At 37.7% G+C, this 22,209-nt stretch overlaps 2 long non-coding RNA genes across 3 annotated transcripts in view; both read left to right on the top strand.

Moving 5' to 3' along the window:
* Nucleotides 1-569: 569 nt before the first annotated feature.
* LOC311437059 overlaps nucleotides 570-22,209 on the top strand; it is a 60,549-nt gene continuing 38,909 nt past the window's right edge. For both annotated transcript variants that reach the window (XR_014693257.1, XR_014693258.1), the window contains exon 1: nucleotides 570-669. This is a non-coding gene — a long non-coding RNA (uncharacterized lncRNA). The remainder of the gene's footprint in view (nucleotides 670-22,209) is intronic.
* On the top strand, nucleotides 10,783-12,457 carry LOC311437063. The gene is made up of 3 exons (XR_014693262.1): nucleotides 10,783-10,894; nucleotides 11,812-11,920; nucleotides 12,224-12,457. It is a non-coding gene; the product is annotated as an uncharacterized lncRNA (long non-coding RNA).

Genomic DNA, 22,209 nt, shown 5'->3' on the forward strand with positions numbered 1-22,209 from the left:
TGCCTAATTTGCTTTTCCACAGCCGGTAACTTTACACTAATTACACTTCATTTTTGTCAGAAAAACCTAGTGTAAGAGGTATTCACTAGCCATTTAACAACCATATGAACTGTAGTTTTGGCAGTGGTATCAATACATTTTCATGTTTTTAGCATATATTAAATCCTTGATAGCTAGCTGCCTTTGATACTTCTGTCATAGGGTATTACGTGATAGAGAGGGGTAAGAACAACTAGAGCAAGGGGGATGAGTGGAATTGCTGCTTTGGGCAGATACCTCTCACTGTATGTTCTAGCACTATTACCAAAGACTTAGGGTTTTTATTGCAGACAATCCAGTAACCAAACAGCCCAGTAACACTACTTCTACTTATTCAAGCATCTTCCTTTCAAATTTTCTTTTCAATTTCCTTTAAAATTCTACTTTTCAAGCGTCCTACTCCATATCCCTCTGAGCTCTTACAATGCCCTGGCTCAAGGAGAACCCCATCCCCTCTTCCCCTCCCAAACTCACACAGCTGAAGCTGCTAATTACAGCTGATTATCAATACAAAGCAGGTGGGAAGCCACAGGAACTTCAGTCTCGTGTCTTTTCTATGCAGTGGCTGATCTCTGGTGTTACAGATCTCTAGTGATATTTATTGGATTTCACAGAGCTCTTATGTTTTAGGTGAGGCCTGATGTTTTCTGCTTTTTTTATTTATTTAGTTGGTAAAGAATGCAGATAGAAAAGGCTTGAAATGGTAGGATTTTTACTTTTCCTAAATATGAGTTGATAACTAGATACTTTTGGTATCTTAAATACATATATTCAACTTTTCAGGGTTGTTTAACATTCGAAGTTCTTTCTGCCTGCCCGTGAAAAGATATGAAGGTATCGTAGGGGAGCTGAGGAGGAATTCTAGAGCTACCAGTAATGCTTGTCTATCTCACTTCACTATATTAAAATAGCCTTCTTACTGCTATAGATTATGTAGCTTATGTACAAGCACAGACATGCTGTTGTTAACTGTTAATGAATCAATAAGGCTCTTCAGATCCATCTATACTAGATATTGTTATATATGGAGCAGTAATTCGTGTCAAGAAAATGGTTGATATTAATAAGGAAGGGGGAGATTTGGGAATGTGGCCATGGGGGTTGGAAAGCCCCGTGGTTGAGATAACATTAGACTCTTAACGACGAGGCCATCAGGAATACAGAAGAGTTTAGAGGGAACAAAGAAAGGTGATTCAGGAGACTCCATGCAGTCTCCAGTTTCTTGTTCTCCAGATGGTTTCTTGTTCTACAGCCGTTAAGGCACGGATGTTTCTGGGTGTTTGCTGCTGTTGTTAAATGCGAAGTTGTCTGACCAATGAAAAGTTGTTTTGAAAAGAACTGCTGTGGAGAGAAGGGTATAAGAGGGGAGCCTGCCCTCAAGATAAAAAAGGAAGGCAACACGATGTGATGAAGTTATGAAAGAAGCAGGAAAAAGGAGTGAAGAGGAACAGGCTGGCAGAACGGAGACCAGGACGGGAACAGGCACTATGATTGCCTTATGAAGATAAGTTCAGCCAAACTCAGGAAACTGCTTGGAGACGCTCGTGCTGAAAGTCACTGGAAGCAGGCGCGCTGGAGCTCAAGCTGAGAGAAGCGGACCTATGCAGACAACTGCCTCTTGCTGGTATGCAGTTGCGCATTATGGGGGATCATACGTCCTTAAGAACAAAGACTGTCCTGGTAACCTTACAGCTTATTCTCCTTATTAGCAATTGGACAGTTTATGATCCTGAAATATGGGACTAAACTGAGGTCAAGGTGTGGGACTCTGCAACTAAAAACGACAAGGTTGCAGTGGGATTGCTTAGCACCTGGCGAGCAATCTCTGAGGCCTTAAAGAGCCATGTGGAGCCACAATCACAAATGTGTGGCTTGCCAGATAGTGAGGGAGCTGCGGGCTCCTTTACTGATCTGACTGCTATGCTGTCGGCCCCTCTGCTGCTACAGCCATCGAAGGCTTTTGCTGTTACGCCCCCTGTTGACCTGAACGTGCCTTTTGACCCAGGCCTCATTGGCCTTGAGAAGGAGATGGATATGCTTTTCTTCGATCTGGGAAGAACGGGATACATAAGGCCTGAAGACCGTGTTGCTTGACAACTTAAAGCGAGACATTGTTCAAAAGGAATGGAAAATGGAGACTGTTAAGTCATGGAACTTAAAGGATTGTTACCTTTTCTGATCGTGAATATGTATAGGTGTACTCAATTTTAGTAAGTCATGGAACTTAAAGGATTGTTTGTTACCTTTTCTGATTGTATGTATAGGCATACTCGGGTTTAGTATGTAAAACAATGTTCTATATATTTAGAATGTTTGATGTTCATGTGTGCATGTTGGTGGAGCATAGACTCCCTGCACACCCAGTACTGTTTACTTGCCTTTTATACCTTTTAGAAATATCTGTTTTATAAATATTACAAAACTCAGATTGAGTTGAGACCTCATTTATAACAATACTCTTAAGAATTATTACTCATGCTGTGTTAAAATCTGTAATGGACTGGAAAAACAAATAGTTCATGGAACTTAATTCATAGCATGGAAACCTAGTAGCTGATGTCTAACAGCTGTGACTGTTCAGGTGGATTTCCCAATAATTTCTGGGCTCTAATGACTTCAAAACAAGCTTTAAAAGCTGCTGTGCAGGAAATAGTAGTGCTAAAAAGCACTATGTGTTAATATGTGTTAACCAGTCCTGAGCTTGCTTCAGAGTTCTGCAGGATTTCATTAATGTGTAAATGAAGTATTAATCTCTGGAGAAGTTACCTGCTTAGGTTGTTACACCTCTTCAGTTTCCTACATGTGCTAGGGTTCTTGATGTTTCTATTTGCAGTGGTTGCTAGAATCTGGGGACCTCTTTGTGTTGGTGTTGCAGCTTTGTTTTGTAACCAATAGCCCTACTGCTAGATTTTGGAAGTAGCACGGCTTTCTGAAGGGCTGACCTCTCCTTGTAGTACATCCATATAAAACTCTCTACTCATTTTTTCACACCCTTTGGATTTAGAGACCTACTTACAACTTGGAAGGTGTGAATTGCATGCTTGCTTAATCTTGTTCAAATATAATGCAGGCGTTATGATGGTGGGAAAACTGCACTGATAGGCTTGTGACTCAAGTCTAGGTTTTGTGATTTATAACTGGTATCTGTATTACTTCTTGAGCTATGTTTACGTCCTGAGGTTTGTTTCAAGCATGATAAAATTTACCATTGGTCAAGTCTTGTATCAAACCTTATTGGAAGAATTCTGGGAGGAAAATCTCTCACAAAGGAGAAGTTTACTGAAATACCAATACTATACTAATTCTCTTAGAACGTGACAATTATTGCTTTGACATCACATAGATTTTGAGTATGTTCGCAAAGGATTAACATCCCTTCCTCCTTCTCCCTTCTTGTAGGGGAGGAGCAAACAAAATTACCCTTAGCTATTGAAGAGCCAGAATAAAGTGGAATTCTGCCCTTCATCTTGCAGCAGTGGCTGGTAGCAGGGAGTGGGGGGGAAAAAAGGTAATGGTGCTGGGTTGGGCTGGCTGCTACTTCCCAGGAAAGCAGAGTTGTGAATTCAACAGGACGCTCTAATACTACCTTTATACAGTCCTCCCATATCACTTGAAACTGGAGAGGTCTGGAACGTATTTCAAATGGGGTTTAAAAACAAAACAAGACCTGAAAACCATTTTACTTGAAAAACTTTCTGTAATGAATTGTGTTGTGTTGTTAACCCTGTTATTATTTTGTTTGAAGGGGCAATAAAGCCATAAGACTTCCCCTGTATGCACTTCTTATTGAACAGGATTTAATGTGAAATTCAGTTTGTTTTACCCTTTGATAGTCTGAGTGACTTTTTTTTAAAAAAAAAAAAAAAAAAAAAAAAACTCTTACAGAGGCACCACCATCTTTGATGCTTTGTTGGGAAGCCAAATCCCTCCAGGTGGCTTAAGACAGATGCTAGCACCTTGACTACGCCCTAGTTTGTATACTGTTTTAATAGTTACTAATTACCTATTCAATGTCATTACCATGTTTCTGTTTTGGCACAAAATTACAGAGCAAGTTACAACAGTCACACAGATAACTAGGTATTCTGCCAACAGCGGAATATAAGAATTGTTAGGGTGCTTGCAAGGTATGTTGAGAAGCTAGTATGTGTACTTAGCTCTTAGAATTTATGTTTATTTACGACTTTCTGCAGTCTTTCTGACTTTGTTAGTTGACTGGTACTGACAGCCTGTAGAGCTACTACTTGTTAAATGCTAGAGAGCTGTTTTGGAGAAACAGCATATTTCTTACAGTTTGAGATCAGTCAGCAGACCAAATTAAATCTCCTTGGACATTCTTTAGAAATATGTGGGGTGTTGTTGTTTGTTTGTTTTTGAAGTTGTAGTGCTAATACTATTATTCCAATATAAACTTACTAAGGCAAAAACCCCGCAATGACTTATTGTTAAAAGCTTCCATGTAGTAATTTAAGTCTCCCTTTACTGTAAAGGAAATATTCTGTATCAAGAAAGAATACTATTTCTTTTTTCATTCTTGCTGACTTGCTCTGTAAATGATACCTATTTCATAGCAGGAGTTTTAAACCCTGTTAATTCCCTTACTTATATCCCTTTTCTGGAAAGTGTTTCCTAGTGAATGTCCTGTAGAGGGAGATGGCTTCAGCAGGGCTAATTATTTTGGACAGAGTACTGTGTTAATGCAGATGTAGTTTTAGCGCTATCTTCTTTGACACTGCTTTGTAGGTAGGTATATACTGTGCTGCACAGGACAACCACGTATGAAATGTGTTTGAAGTTGAATAGGATTTTCTGCTCTTTGTAACTGTATGTCTACAGTGGGAAGATTTCCTGGCATAACTAAGATGATTAGTGGTGTGATTTGTTCTGGGAGCACTGCTGTGCTGATAACAGAGTGGTATATATTTATAATACGTGATAGTGGAAACACCAAGAGCATTTTGGCTGGCTCAGTTAAACAGGGGAAAAAATTATAGTGAGGAATCAACCAACCCCCCTCTAGTAAGATCTTATCTATAGTGGAATACTTAATTTTTACATTTAAATTGCTGTTTAGTTTTCAGAGTTCACTTCCACATGAAAGGCACAATTAATAATTACCAAAGCTATTGTCTGGACTGTCTTTGCAGAAATCCCTGTGCTCGAATTTATCACATCACAGCCAACTCACATTTTGAAATGTAGTTTTTTGTGTCCATGTAATCTATTGACTCTTTAACTCCAACATTCTTTTTGGTTTACAAATAATTCCTGGGAGAATAAGAGAAGTGCTCAGTGAATGGATTAAAGAATTGAGCACATCACCTACAGAAGACAGTGTAGGTTCTGGATCACAGGACATGAACAGAGGTCTTTTCCTTTACAGCTGTCAGTGTTGATGAATGGGTTTCAGTCAATTCTGAGGCTGGAGGAAACTTTCCTATATGAAGACTTCTGTTATCCATTGTGTTGTTCATTTTTATAAAGTTGTTGCTCCTTATTTTTCTTTAGTGCTTTGTCTGAATTTTCAATAGTTAAAAGCTTGCAAAAAATGGGATGGACATTTTGCATTACTGTTGCTGTCAGTATCTGAAGGTATGTTTACACTGCAGTCTTTCAATTTGAGATAGAGCCAGTCAGAAGTTTGTGGTTTTTTTAGTTTTTTTTTTGGTGGTGAGTGTGCATTAAAAGTCTGTTAGCTATTCTCACAAATGCATTGCTTTTCATTTTCCCCTATCAGTTTTGGACCTGTTTAATGAAGCTACCTTGACAGCTGTAGCAGTGCAATAATTACCTTTGCAAGCAAGTGCAGGCCATGCAGCTCTGGGAGGGGGTGAGTGGAGAACTTCAGTTGAATATCGTATTGCAAAATGTGTGGGAGACACAAGGGTGACTTAAACTGGCTTCTCTACCAGGAAGGAGACGTGGAGCTGCACCTTTCAGAATTAATTGCCAGGGTAGTTTAATCCTGTGCCTTAATCATCACGTTGCAGCCACTTGTTTAAATTATTGTATCATCAGTTGTGATCCTGTGTTTATCACTGGTACTTCTGGAAATGCAGCTCTTCCTTTTTTTTTTTTTTGTACAGGAGGAAAAAAAATCAAAGCTCCTTCATGGTTCTTTCACAGTGAATTGTGGGGCAAATTTGTCTCCTTGTGAATTTGTTGGGGAAATTATATGGGAGGTTAAGTAACAACAATGTTTAGCCTTAAGCTTACAGTCCTTTTAAATATGAAAGGAAGATTTTTATTTTAATTTTCTCGGTGAGAAAGAGCAGCAGTCAAATAGGAGGAGCCTAGTGTAACTCTGTAGTGAAAGGCTGTCCTCAGAGTGTCGATGCTTCCAGGAACGTGGGGGATTCTGCTCTACTGGGCTTATTTTCGGATGGTGTCTTCTGATTTATGGACTGATATTCAGTATAGTGCTGAATCAGAATTGCTAAAGTATTCTGAAATGGAAATATGTGAAATCCTACTTGCAGACAAAATAAGAGTACTGACAGTTCAAAAAAATAAAGTTCTCTTTTTTTCTGACTTCTCTTACAATAAAATTGTCTGCTTGAATTTTAACATGAAATCTTTTATATTTTTATAGTTCAAGCAGTGTCAATTTCTTAACTAAGTTAAAGCCATGCAGACTTTGTTAGAATGTTCCATGGCTTTAGTGGAAGTAGGAAGCGAGAAAATACTTGAATCTGGTATGTTTGTTTTCCAGTTAAAGAAGCTGGCAAATGATGTTACAGATCTTTTGGAAGAATTGTGGTTTTACAGACAATGAAAGCGGGACTTAGAGCAATACAATATCTAGATAATATTGCTGAGAATATAATTATGATTGGTATTCTGTTGCATAACTGATAGGTAATATGAAAACCTCAAATAAATTATAATTGTAGGATGGTACAACAAATAGCCCTGAAGTTTGACATTTGCAAGATCAAAAAAGCTATCTGAGTTATAAGGCTTTCTGGTGATGTAAATATATGTGCATAGGTAATGGTCTTTAAAGAATAATCACAAGTGACTTCATACTAAGGCATCTGGGATTTCTTTATTAAATAAAATCTGCTGGCTCTGTTTTACATCTATATTGAAGGAAAGTATTTTGGTTTAAAATGTTCCTTTCCAATAATATTGATTCATAAGCTATTATTTGCAGTCTTTTCCTTGTACATTTGGTTTTTATTTTGATAGTTGGAAGTTAGTTCTCTCAAGTGAAACAATTCTCATTTAAAGTTGTTATACCTAGTAAGTACTTCTTAAGCAGAAAGTTGATATGCTTTCTGATATTTGTTTAAACAACATAATAGCTTCTAGGACTTTTTTTTTTTTTTTTTTAAGAAGGCACATGACAACTCAGAAGGCCACAGTGCAGGCAACCAGTATTTGAGTTTCCAAGGCTATATAATAGCTCTGAGGGAACTGTGGTCTTGTGTATTGTTAGTGGCTGTTGGTCAAAAAATGACTATTTGTGCCTGCAAAGCTTCTGAAATACTCTGATAGAAGCGTTATTATCTTTAATCTATTTGCTACCCTAGATTTTAAGCGTAGTTTTTAGATAATAAAATTAATCTGCCTTTTAGTTCATGGTGGAAGATGCGAGTGGCATACAAATATGAACTAGGTGTATTATTGATTAAAAAAAAAAAAAATGAATGCAGAAACATCTATACTGAATCTTGGTATTGAAAGCAGATCATTTAATCCTTGAACATGGACTGGCTAATTTGAGAGAGTTTCTGCTGAGAAATTTTATGCTGTCTGGTGGAGAAGGACCTGGGAGTATTGGTTGATAGTTGGATGAATATGAGCCAGCAGTGTGCTCAGATAGCCAAGAAGGCCAACAGCATCCTAGCTTGTATAAGAAGCAGTGTGGCCAGCAGGGCTAGGGAGGTGATTGTCCCCCTGTACTCGGCTCTGGTGAGGCCGCACCTCGAGTACGTGGAGGTGCTTGAGCGAGTCTAGAGAAGAGCGACAAAGCTGGTGAGGGGTCTGGAGAACAAGCCTTATGAGGAGCAGCTGAGGGAGCTGGGGTTCTTCCTGGAGAAGAGGAGGCTCAGGGGCGACCTTATCGCACCCCACAGGTACCTTAAAGGAGGCTGTAGCAAGGTGGAGGTTGGTCTATTCTCCCACGTGCCTGGTGACAGAATGAAGGGGAATGGGCTAAAGTTGCACCAGGGGAGGTTTAGATTAGATATTAGGAAGAACTTCTTTACAGAAAGGGTTGTGAGGCATTCAATGGTCTTCCCAGGGAAGTGGTGGAGTTGCCATCCCTGGAGGCCTTTAAAAGACTAAGATGTAGAGCTTAGTGATATGGTTTAGTGGAGGGCTGGTTAGTGTTAGGTCAGAGGTTGGACTCGATGATCTTGAGGTCTCTTCCAATGTAGAAATCCTGTGATTCTGTAGGTGAATCATTAAAGATTGCAATCTCTCTTTCATTAGCTACTGCTAATGCATTATTTTCTTGAATGTGAAGCATACTAGGGTGTGACTCTATTATAGACAGTAGATTTTAGTATAAGGATACAAATACCAGAAATTTCTTATCTTGTGAACTTATTTTGTCCAAGCAAACTCTATCTGCTAGCATATTGAAGTGTCTCCAGGTAGTGTTTTTGTGAAACAATTAGTGACATGTCTGCTTCCTTACCTTTTATTATTCACTTCATATTGTAAAATAGATATGTGTCCAAGATACGAAAAACTGGGCCAAACTGCCAAAGGTGTGATAGCATGCTGAGGTAGGCAGATAAAATACTGTTCTCCAACGAAGCAAAGGAAGATGAACTAACAATGAAACTTCTTCAGTTTTTGGCCAACCTGGAAAAATGCACAAGGTTATAAATAGAAGAAAATGCTTAGAAATTGTTCTTATGGATATTGTTTATTTATTTTTAAGGGAGCGTTATATCATTTACATGGTGATGTAAGTGCTGCTACTCCTTTGTAGAAGCCTCTCCTAATACAGTTAAGAGAGTTGGACATCCCACTGTATGTTTTAAGGTTTTTAACTAGAATAGTTTTTGAAAGAAGGTAGTGACTACAGGAAGCAGAGTCCTGCTCCTGATCTTGGTTTGATTCTTTTGTTGGTCATATTTTGTCCAGCTTGCTTGTAGCTATTGAGCACACAAAAGCTGTTAACAGCAGTAGTGATCAAGTAACAATGCAGTTGCTCTGCAACTGTTTGTCAGTTGCACAACTTGCTGACACCTCTGCTACCCTATAGGTAGTATTTTTTCAAAAGGGCTTGAGAAAAGTATGGTGTGTTCTGTATTGAACAAGAAATTGGCTTCCATTGGATGTTGTTGAGACCTCTGTTACTCAGGAGGGACTTGAGTGTGACTGAAGAGAACCACAGTATCTTTTTCTTTCTTACTTCACCTGGGGGCTTTAATGCTGCTTTTTTGATTCAATTACTTGTACCAATTAGAAGCCAGAGATGGGAGAAGTCATAATCTCCATTAAAACACTGGGCAATGCTGAGGGACATCCTAGCAGGCAATGATCTTTACAGTCTTCTTGAGATCGGTATTTATTTTGTGTTAGTTAGACTTGTTTCCTTCTAATAATTCTTGGTTTGCATATATACAGACCTCAGTTTACAGCAGCTCTGATGCGATGTGTCCCCCTTAATGACTGTAAGCAAACACCTACTTGTTGCAAAGCATGCAACCACAATGTAGGCTGCTATGTCGTAGGGAAAATTTACAGCTGATGATGTGTGTTTTAGTAGGGGAGGGGTTAGTTCATGACAGGAATACCTTTTTAAATTAAAGGAATAAATAAAGGTAACAGATAGGTTGTAACAGCTGGCCAAGAGCACTCAAAGACTTACAAGCTCTTAGAGCAATTAATCCAGATCAAGAGAGGATTAACTTTTGAAGTTTAAAATATCCTCCCTGCCTGAGGAGGGACCAGTTTAAAGTGCTTATGAATGGGGTAGATAAATGATTTGTAAGAGTGGCAGTTAATTTATGGATATGAAATCTGCTTTTTTGACATTGCAATCTTGACTTTTAGATCTTGATCTTTTGTAGAAGATCAGTAGCCTTGATCAGTATGGAGTGAAAAATATCATAGATCATCTTAGATTAATACAAACCCTAAGAAATATAAATTACTTGGCTTGCTATATCTGTTACCAGGGCCAGGAGTTCTAGGAAACCTGATTAGCAAAAATTGGAAAACTCTTTAAGTAGAACAACAGTAAATCTGGAAAAAATTGATCGCTTTTTTATGGTTTTATTTTATCTTGAAAAATCGTTTTTTTTTTTTTTAAGGAACTTTTTGGGGAGGGGTTATGTCAAAAGTTGCTCTTCTGCTCATTATAGAGTAAATCTTGTAAGTTTGCCAGTAAGTGTATTAGTAAACTTAATACCAATTTCTGATTTTCTTTTTCTTGGAAATAAAACTACAATAAGTTTTTTTTTTTCTTTTGTCAAAAAGCTCACTGAGATAATCATTGCATGTTATTACATCAACGAGTGTAAATGACAGGTTAAATGCAGAAGGCCATAGTTTTCAGTTGACTAGTTTCAGTTGAAAATTACATAGATTTTCACACTTGGAGCAGAAAGCTTTCCCTGATGTTCCCTGTTATGGCTTTGTATTTTGATAGGAATATACTGTTCAGTCTTTGCCAGTATTTGTAAAAGGGTCTTCAACTCTTCTATGATTGCTTTCTGTCTTAAAACAATGAAATGCCTCCTACTGTCTCCATTCTCTTTACTATCTTCTAACAAAAGCAGAAAGTGAAACTACTAAGAAACAGCAGTCTCATAAGCATATGGAACCGAATCATGACAGCTTCTCCAACTAGACGAAGTTTTCCAATTTTATATTCCCATGCAAACGCCAGGTGTGTTGTTTTTTTGTTTTTTGTTTTTTTTGACACAAACTTATCCTTGTGTAGAAACTTCTTTCAAGCACCTTGAAGAAACTATGTTTGCTTATGACTGACACCAAGAGCTTCTAATGCCAGTAGAAAATTAAGAAAAGGTAGTGTGTGTACTCTATTATTATGACTTCACGATCTTGGTGTAGAACTGAAGATGACCTTAATACTGGGGGCACGATGGCAAGTTTCTAGAATGACTGCTGCTCACCCTGTGTGACATAAAGTACTGTAGCAGTCATGAAAATGTTTTAAACATCTCTTCACCAGACAGCCACAGATGTATCATTACATTAGGCACATTGTACCTTAGTACATTGGAAGGGGAATGGGTTAGGCATTTAACTTTAGGTAATGCGGGAAGAAGTGGAAGATAGGAATAGAGAAGGAGGTGTGGTCATCACAACCACACCCAGTGAAGAGTTCTATGTCATCAAACTATGTTCTTAACAAATCGGGTAACAAGAACACCAATAAAATGAGACATTAACTTTGAAGCTTTTTTTGTCAAGATGAAGAGGAAGGTGGAGAAGAAAAGATTCATCTTGCACAAAAGGACAGAGGGTAATAGGTTCAAAAAAATCCTTGCAAATGGAACTAGATAGCCAAGAGCTTAGGCTAAAAAATCTTGGAGAAAAAAGAGTTTTATTCTAAAGTATGATCTGTTATTACTGTTTTCACTTTTTTTGTAGGTTGTCATTTGGAGTTTAAAATTTTGTCATGACTTAGTTTTCTTGTTTGAGCATCTCTTTCAAGTGTGATTTTTGGGTAAAGCTTATAAGTTTTTATTACTATTGCTTGAGTCTAGACTTATCTTTAGATATATGCTATGACATGCTTTAGAATCTGGTCTGTTTGTTCTTCAAAATATTTCTGCTCAGAGTATGCCAAGGCTATTGGGGTCAGGACCCAGCTGTCTGTGCTTGTGAAGCAGAATGGGAAAGGAGGAGCTGATGCACGCTTCATGTCTTATGCTGACTTGTAATGCAGGTAGGTTGCACATCCAGATCAACAATTAGGCTGTACTCCTGGAAAGTGTTAACAAAACCAATGTAGTTGCACTGAATTGTTGCCTCTGGGTATGTATGCTAATGTGTGCAGTCAAGCAGACACAAGAGCAAACTGTAATGAAGTCAGGAATTTGACACATCTGGGAGGGTAGGGATCTGAGATTCTTCAGAGCTGGTATTCCTCTGCTCAGCCAGAGAAGTTAGGATGAGGGCTGAGCTTTGATCAGGTCTGCTGCTCAGTGTATTTCTGGAGTTAGACTCACCATTCTGTATTTCATTGTAGGTTTAGGACTAGGGAAGCAAGGTCTTTTGAGCAGGACTTCCATCAAAGCCCTGCTCCTCCTAGAAAACAAGGGTGGGAGCTTGGCTTCGGACAGGGCTGAAGGTCAACATGTGTCCAGAGCTTCAAATGGAGACACGTGGTATGTTCCCCTCTAGGATAATGGGTGAGGTCTTTCAGAGCTGGAATCACATTGGAGTCCTGCCCAGCCTGGAGAGCTGATGGTGCAATGTGGAATGTAAGGGCTATTATTGTTGGGAATCATGCCATAGGAAAAATCTCCCTGTACATTTATTTGTAAGTGGATGCTCTTATCTAAGAGCAGGAGCACACAGTTCATGCTTGTGGCAAGATCCAAATTCACACTCAAAATGAGAAACACTAATAACTGTCTAAAGTATTTTTGTTTGAGATAAGATGAATTAAAAGCTTCGTGCAACTCCAGGACTCTTTTGTCAACTGTTCATGTGTTGATTGATATCACCTTCTGAAATTCTGCACTGATTTTTTCATGTTATTTATTTTGGAAAAAGAGTAAAATGCTCTTCTCTTGCTGGTTTAAATACAGAAGAACAACTTGGCTATTTGTAGTAATCAAAATGACTGACTTAAAGTGGAATAGCAATTCATTCAGCACAAGCTAAAACCAGGTAACTTAAAAAAAATAAAATAAAAAAAAGAATGCCAATTCATGATTTTTTTAAAGAAATCTCTGCAAAACTTGGCCTGTTTCTCGGATTAGCCCCTGGCTGATTTAATTTGTCTGGCACATGCTCAATTCTGACACTAGCCGATCATATTACTTGAAAGAAAAAAAAAATGGGAGAAGTGTATCTTCTGCACTTTGTTTTTTATATGCATACCACTTCTGTGTCATAGAACAACATGCTGACAGAAGGTACTTGGTCACCTCCTATACCTTTTGATTATACTTTGATCTGAAATTTATTTTGCTCTTCTTGGCAGCTGAACTCTTTTAATCCATTGATAAAGCCTACTTAATGAGCACTTACAAAGACACTGACAACACCAGATGATTCTGTTGGTGAAATCATGACATGATGCCTGTGAACCCACAAGAAGACTTCAGTCTAAGGCTTCGTGCAAAGTGCCTCTTTTTGAGGAATATGTTAGCTTTATTCTTGCTTTGCCTCATTCAGCATGATGCTTCCTTGTATTTGTTTCAGTGTATCAACAGAGGACACTTCCAATAGCCTTAACACATAGAAAAGGAAATTTCCAGCACAGCAAGCAGATTATAATTTCCTCATAATGTTTAAGATAGCTGCTTTCTTATTTGATTCTTCCTAATTGTTTACAAATACAGGTTTGCTGTAATGGTAGCTGATAGTTTGCCCTGTGAACTGTAGGTAGCTAGAGAATGGCCTTTCATTGTTTGTCTCCCTTCCCATTTCCCTCCTGGTATAAAACTTTTTGGGTAGGGGGTGTCCTGTCACTCATTAAATTCCTTTCATAATGACAGCATGAGTAATAAGAACCCATTACAGTAAGATTATGAATGCATGGCCCTTGGTGGGGGAGTTACAAGTTTTAGGTATCTGTAGGGGACTTCCTAGCTGTAGCATTTTAGCAAGATCAGGCTTTTTGCACTAATCTGTGCATGACCATCTCTGGGCACCTCATACTGTCCCTAAGATTATCTCAGAGGGTCACACAGTACAGTCTCACCTGCCATCAGCTGGCTGGCAAGTCCCTTCATCTAATTATGAAGGCATATTTTGTCAGCAGATAGGCAGTGTCTTCTGACAGCTTTGGGAGCTTTCCAGTCTTTGAGGCCTGCTGTGCCACAGTGTAGGGCAATTACCGTGTTTAGCATTCTCTTTGCCTGGACACTTTGCCCTTTGGAGGGGCCTATCTTCATTAGAAACAGTTTAGGTAATTGGATTAGGTAGGTAGAGCTAAATTATGTGATACCATAAGAGATTATCTTCTCTTAAATGATTTGCCCTCAGACAAAATATTGAAGCTATACCATGAGAGCTGTTAGATTCTCTTCAGGGCAAGATGTTTATTTTAAAGCAAGAAATGAAAATTAATGGAGAAAAAGATTGTGAAGGGAATTCTGGAACTCTTCCAGAATCTGACCATGACAAAACATTGAGTGTTACTGTGTAGATTTTTGTTCAGAATACCTCTGCTGCCCTTTAAGCTAAAGTGGTAAGAAAGTAACTTTTTTACTTTTTTTTTTTTATTGCTCCTGTGACTGTTCACTTGTGAAATAGGAGCAAAGTATTTTATAAAGTTTGCTCTACGTGATTCAGGAGTCTAGAATTTAAGTAAATCAAGTACTTAGATATATGTGGTTCTTGTGACTTCCCAACACATCACTCCCATAAAAAAGTATCTCTTCATTTTCACATCTGCTTAGGAATTAGTTCAGATTTTTTCAAATGATCCATACTAAAAATGCTGCTTTTTTTTTTTTTTTTTAAATACTGAATGATGGGTTTGTGTAACTGCCTCTTCTTTTGACTTGGCACAGGAGAGCCTGAATGTAAAATACAGGTTAGAGAACTGCTAGTTAAACTGAAATATTGAGAAGCATGTGAAGGCATGACAATGTTGCACAGTTAGCAATCATTCTTTTTTTTTTTTTTTGGCTTGTTGCCTCTGGAGACGTACTTTTTTCATTTAAAAAAATAAAAAATAAAGGGGGTGGGGGATGTGAAGCAAGCGTTTTAGAGCTTATGCTTCACTCTACCAAAGTAAACACAAATATGGTTTTATATGAAAAGAAGTCCATAAAAAAAAAAAGTACTCCCCAAACACAAAACGATGTTCCTCGTGAGATGTTGCCTGCCTTTCTAAGGGACATGTAAACTGCCAGACGTGCCATCTGTCATGCAGCCATTTTGGTGTTTGGCACTGCCAGGGGTATTTGTATGGCTTGGAGAGGGTGCAGAAAGGGGTGAATGAATGCTAGTGTGGAATATTGATTGCTTGGAACTTGTTTTGCTTTCTCTTGGGAGAAGAAAGTGGCTTTTGTATGTGTTAGGGAACAAGGTAACACGTACTTCATATTAGTAAGCTCTTGATTGAAGAGGGTGGATTTTGTGGAGTTTCTGCTTCCTTTTTTGGAAGGCTGTGGGCTTCCATGTGAGCTGATGTGTGATGAATATGACAAGGGAAAAAAAAAACACACACAATAAACACAATTCAAAGATACACTTTAAGAATTCTTAAAGTGATTAATATCAATTAGTTTGACTATCAAAAAGAATCTGAAACCTAACTTTTATCTGAGGAATAAAAAAAAAAATACTTAAGTGCTATTTAAAAAAGGGAATATATCAGGAAAGCATTTAATAGTTTCATTCACTTCCCCCACCCCCTTAGTTTAATCTTGATTTAATCCCACAAAACAATAGTCTAGAGGAAGAGGACACTTTTTCCTTCTTCCCTGTCCTATGGAGCTTCCACCAACCTTCCTACTATTATTCTTTCTGACCAATTTCTGTTGGGAGCCTTCTTTTCAACATCTCTTCAATTTTCTGTTCATGTGAAGCTCTGCGTCATACTGCTGGTAGTGTGACACTGAATTTTGCCACCCTGAATTTAGGTTGCAAAATTAAATTTTGTCTATATTAATGTTACTCAGTTCCAGGTGCAGCAGAACACACCTCAACTCATCTTTGGTGTTGTTATTCCTTAGTGCCTGTGAAGCTGATGTTCTCATTTAAAAGCCATTGTAGAGAAGGCTCCCCAGTGAGCTAACATTCAGGTCACAGGTAAAAAATTACCAGCTGTCATGGTTTCAAATGAAGCCAACCATACAGCAGTCTTACATCTTCGTATCTTCTCATTAAGATATGTTATAAGCAAAGCAATCAATGTAAAAATTCTATATAATCTAAAAATGTTTTTCCTTCATGATCATATGGTTGTGGAGTTTTAAATTGTTTTAATGTTCTGTAAATAATAATCTGTCATGGTTGACATTCAAGATGGAAATATGTTGAGATGATCTGAACTAGATTATTAGCTAAATGTTACTGTGAGCATTTTTATACTTTGACACTGAAGTTATAATCTTGGGCTCTACCAATAAGTCTGGTCAGATGACTAAGCCAATTCATTTTCTTTAGTGTCTTCAGACTTAAAAATAGAGTAACTTTTCTACTGATATATTCTGATCAGAAAAGATTACAGCTGTAAAGAAAAACTTCTTAAATTCAGATTGGAAAAATCTTCTTCTGAAGAGAATACTAGGATAAATCTAACAGCTGTAGATTTACAGAATACTTAGGAGTAAGACAATGAAAATTTAGTCTTCCTGTTATATTTTCTTCTAACAATTCTGTATAGGTAAGCTAAGGAGCTCCTAAATGTGTTTTGTGCCGCCCCCCCCCCAACACACACACACATAGTAGTGATAAATATGACATGCTAGCAGGAAAACTGCAATGTGTGCACTGAAGATAGGCCTAGGACTATTCCACATCAGTCTGCAAGATTAAAATGTTTGTAGTGTAGCAGTTTACAGTTTTTATTGGAGTCTATCCAGATATTTGTATGCAGACAATTATTGCTCAATGACAAATTGTGATGATACAATCTAGTATGTTGGGAAACTTCCAATCTAGTATGGTCATGTGCCAAGGATAATACCTTTTGGGAATAATATGAGACATGATGCGTTCTGACCTCAAAAGATAAATGGACAGCAACAGCAATTTTCTATGATTTTGGAAACTTGACAGTTTCTGTACTCTATCAGAGAATATTAGCATTTTCACTAGTTTGTAATACTAAATGCTGGCACCATCCTTCGGTGCATGTAAAACACTCGTCTTGGGACAAAGTGCTGTGGTATAGATGCACATTTGGGCTGTGTCAATTAGCACTTTCTCCATGAGCAGTTTAGATAGCATCATGAAATTTGCTTTGTGAATGTTGTCTGCAATATTGGGGTCTAGCCACATGAAAGACTACTGTGAAACCTAGGGACTGAATTGTTTCACTATATTCATCACCTGTGTATGCTGGAACTGGTTTCTTTTCAGAGCTGGGACTATTTTTTATCCTTCGTGTTCAGGAACTACCATATGTACACAGATTGTACTCAGCTGAAAACTGAGTAAATCCTGATTTGTCCAATATTTCCTGGAGTATTCTAACATACCCTTGTGGTGATACTCAGAGGTGTACTATGTCTGAGTAGTTCCTTTGGTAACTAACAACAACCTTCATTAGTTACAGGTATTGTTTTCTCTTGTTTATGCAGGGACTAGTGTGCTCTGGTAGCTAACAGCATCCATTTTTATATCTGCTCTGCACCCATTTTATCTTGTTATTCTGTGATGTTTTCTACTCTAAATACTATTTCAGAGTTTGTTAGTGGGCTCTCACTTCTCAGTCTCATTCATCTCACAGCTCTCTGTTTATAACCATGTATAAGCTATTAAAACTTTTCAGAGACAGTAACCTATTCCTACAGTAAGTGCAGCATGTCTGGTAACACAGCAAGGTTATTTTGCAAGGCTTTGCCTATACCTTTGGGCAAACCACAATATTATATGGAACTTCTTATGCTGAAGTATGTATGTATGATTTTCTGCTTTACAAAGTCAGCTTACTTGGTTGACATATATTTGACAAAAAATGTGTGAAGGAATGCAAATCTGATTCCAAGACTGGTGCAGCTATGGAAACCTTTTAAATTCAGTGGATGCTAGGTTAGGTCTCTTCATTTGAGTCCTTCCTGCTGCTGAGGTTTTTCAGGTAAGGCTGAGGCTCTACCGCACATGCTGTTGGCAATGAGAACTTGAAATTTCTGCATCCTGTACCTTTGAACCAGGCACTGAAAATCACATACTATGCAAGATCAGAGTTTCTGCATCAGCTGATTAATAACTTTTCAATGAGCTAGCCTTAGAGGTGGTAGTAGATTTCCTATAGTTTTTCTCTGGCTGCCTTTGTATGGGAACCTGGAATAAAATAAGCTTGAAAGAGATGTGAAACTCATCTAGGGTATACAAAAAAGTATATTTGTTGTACTTAACACTTGTGTTCTATTGCCTTTTGGATAATATAGGTAAACATTTCAATGTTGCAAAACACTAATTTTTAAGCTAATTAGGAGAGGAGGGATCTAAGTCTTGAAACTGAAAATCGTAAGTGGGAATTGTCTTCTTGAATAACTGGATATGTCATATGTGGAATTTCCCTGTAAACTTCATTAGGGAGCCCTATGATCATCTAGCTCACTTATACTCTTTGAAAATATGTTGTTTGTTTTTATTTGTGTGTGTTTGGTTTTTTTTGGTAGTAAAACAACTGTAGGAACAATGATTAGTTTGTGTGTTTTGTGAAGAGATGCTTACCATTTATTGCATTTCATGTTTATGTCGGAATGCTACTGACATTATGAAATAAATATAAAAAGCCTTAGCGTACCATGACAGCCAGAGACTTACTACTGAAAGCTCTTTGATTAGAAGAAATCTTTCTTCTTGAAGAAGAGTGATGGGGGGGGAAGTGTTAGTGGAATGCAGTTCTTTGTCAACATTTTAGTTATGCAGCTTAGTGGTTTTAGTCATAGTAGTTAAGTCTTGCTTTGTGCATAGCTTTTGTTTATTTCCATTACGTTACTTTGCAGTCATTATATACTGACCACTGGGCAAGGTCACACTAATATAGTAAGTAATGTTAGTACTATTTAAAAATAGTATGGTTTGTGGGTTATGTTTTGCTTTTTTTATTTCTGACACAGTGAAGGAAAAATTTTTAAGGTATATTGTCTAGCAGTTGGCAGGCATATGATAAAAAGTGTTGTCAAATCCTTTGATGCTGATGTTAATGCATTCTTAAGTTATCCATTGCCTTTCTTAAAATGACCCATCTGGAGGCAGAGCCACCCCAAAAGTAATGCTTGCTGCCCAACACTTGCCATCTGGGTAACAATTTGTTTTGCTCAATGTTGTTCTCAATTCTCTTTCCTCTTCCTGTTCCTGCCAGAAGAGCAGCTGGTCCCAGTCCCTTGTTCTCATGGAGGCTTGCTCCAGCCGCAGAGAAGCCTTGACATGATCCTGTTTGTGTTGGTTGCTCAGTACTTGATGTGAAGTGGGTTACTAACCTTTCTGATTCCTTTGAGGCAGCGATTACTTCACAGCTGACATGGTGTAAATAGCATAGCTGAGAGCTGTAGAAACTTTATGAGCAAGCAGGAAAACTGTGCTTTACAATCGGCACAGAACGACAGAGTGTGGGAGCAGTTCTTTTACCTTTTATTCTCTTCAGTGCTAGCAGAGGAGCTCTGCTGTTGGGATGAGAAGCCTTGTGCCTTTTACTCCAGAGCATGCATTCAATCAAGCAGTCAGTGAAAATGTAGCATGCAACCTCCTTGGTCTGTAGATGGTATCATACAATATTGGCACCAGTAAGGACGTCTACACGTGGTATTTCATAGCCTTTGTTGCAGGATATTTCAATAAGGTGGATAGTCATTGTTTTGGGCTGACAGTTTTAATGTGCGTTTCTGTTATGGCATGAATGACCAGCTACAATTTCCTGTCATTACCTGTAGCTTCTATTGGACTTAGGTAATTTTTTTTAATTAGCCAGCTTTTTGTTAGGAAACAAACTTGTATGCCTCCATCTGTACTTAAGGTGTAAAAAAAAAAAAAAAAACCAACAACAAAAAACTTTAAACTTGGTTATTTTTCAATAGTATATCTCATTTTTCTTGGCAGTCACATTCATCCTCTTTTTTCAGATCACTCTTGTCTTTAGGCAAATATCTTTGCTGCTTCAACATAGCTATTTATCAAGAGTGTGCTCTTTTAGTAGGTATTAGCATTTCTCGCTGTAGAAGTTGGCAACATTATTAAAACTTCCCTCAATTACTTGCTCTTATGAAAAAGTGTTGCTCTAATTTTCTTCCTACTTTGAGGTTTTTGGTGATTCATTTCTCTTTGGAAGAATTGTTTGGTTTGATCTCATACTTAAATTGCTCTGCATTTCTCATAAGATGTCAGTATGCTGAAAGCTTGCTGGTTCCAGCAATATGCCAATGTTAATTTTGCATTTGAACTGGTTGCTGTGTGCAAGCCAAACATTAACAGGGGTGGTTGCAAATGTCACAATCTTTTTGCAAAGAATGTTGACCTTTTTTTTAATGGTGTTGTTTATGGATACAGTAATAGGAAACTTATTTGTGCACACAATGGAGGCTACACCTGTGATACAATACAAGGCCTTATGACTCCATAGAGGCCTTTCAGAAAGGCTTCCAGCTCCTTGCAGGCCTTGAAGAAGTTGCTTACCTGTGAAAGCTTTGCCAGTAGAAACTTGTTTGAAGGAAAGCAGATCCAGATGGCTCTTGTGTAAGTGTGGGGAGACCTTGTCTGAAAGGTTGTTAAAGGGAAAGTAAATGTTTTAGCTTCTCCTCAGTTCTGGGATTGTTCATACATATGAGAGTTGTCTGTGAGAAATTGAATACTGATGTAATTTCACACTTGTGACTAAATGAATTTAATTAAAATTATTTATTGCTCTTTCTCCCTGCTCCCACACTTACTCAGTATCTGTATGTGGCTGTTAAAGGGTCATTAGTGTAGAAAAGAAAGCAAGCATTTTACACCCCTGACTACTGAGAAAGCTGAACTTAATAATAATAATAAGAACATACCAGGTTTCTGATGTGTCCCTAGACACCTGAAATGTGTAAGTGAACACTGCTGTGTGACTACAACTACAGCTATCTGTTGGCTACAGTCCTCACTATCAGTTTATTTAGGTCATAGTTTTTCTGAAGGAACTCCTTATCACTAAATCTTTCTGACATGCAAATGCATTCTGAACGTCAGTGTGTTCAGAAGAGTTATGAAAAAAACCCTGCTCCCAATTTCTTTGCATGAAAATCAATATCAAAAGGAATTTCAGGGAGGAAAAAAAGCCTAATCTCAGCCTGCATATGCAACACTTTAAATTGACTTCAGACAGGCAAATGCAGAGGCACTATCCTATTACTGCATTATTTTTTCTTTTCTGTTAATTTATTTAAAATGCTTTTCCAGATTTAATACATCATATCTGAAATAGGCACTGACTTTTTAGTCAGTTAAAAATTGCTTTAGTTCAATACTTATCCTGGAAGGGAAAGTTTTTTTTTTTTTTTTTTTTAATTTTGAATGTGCAGATCTTTTTTTCCAAACTTTCAGAAGTTGTCACAGAGCTCTTAGAACCAGGACAGAACCTCTTCCTCATGCTGGGGCTTTGACTTTTTCCCAAAATGTCATGGGAAGTTTTTAATCCACTCTTCCAGTATGTGTGTTGTATGGTTTTTTGTTTTTGGATGAGGTTGATTCACCATCTTTTACCATGGAAGTCACAAATAGGCTAGTTAGTTTTGTAAAACTATTTTTCCGTACTATTTGAGAAAATAGTAAATTATATCTGTGTAGACATTCATATTATCCTTCCTGGTGTTTGTCAGTGTATGAGAAAATGAGCTCCATAAATTGATAATTGACAAAGTTGTACCCCATCCTTTATTTTGGAAAGTGGATAAAGAATTACATGATTTTTCTTGTGAAACTTGGCAGTTCTGTGACTTAAGTGCTGTCTTGGAGCAGCTCACACTACTTTAAGAAGTGGGAACTTGAAAGTAGATTTTGCAGTGACAAAAGTGATTTTCATCAACATAAGCAAACAAACATTTGATAATAAGATAATTAACATGATGGTCAAATGTAATTCTGTCACCACAAATGCTAATCTTGTCTATCATTTGTACTCGGATATGTTAATAATTTTTATAAAAATACTGAAATCTTTTTAAAACCCTGAATGACTCTGATTTAGGTTATTTAATTTCTGAAAGCAAGATGTAACGTGTTATTTAATATCCTTTTTCATGACAACACCAACCATAATAGTTTGGAAGTAATCAAAATTGTGTTGCTCACATCATACTCTTCTTCTTTTTCATACTTTTCTGGGTTTCGCTATTCTGTCTTTGTTTAGTA

This window comes from Aythya ferina (assembly GCF_964211825.1).
Source record: "Aythya ferina genome assembly, chromosome: 5".
Classification (NCBI taxonomy): domain Eukaryota; kingdom Metazoa; phylum Chordata; class Aves; order Anseriformes; family Anatidae; genus Aythya; species Aythya ferina.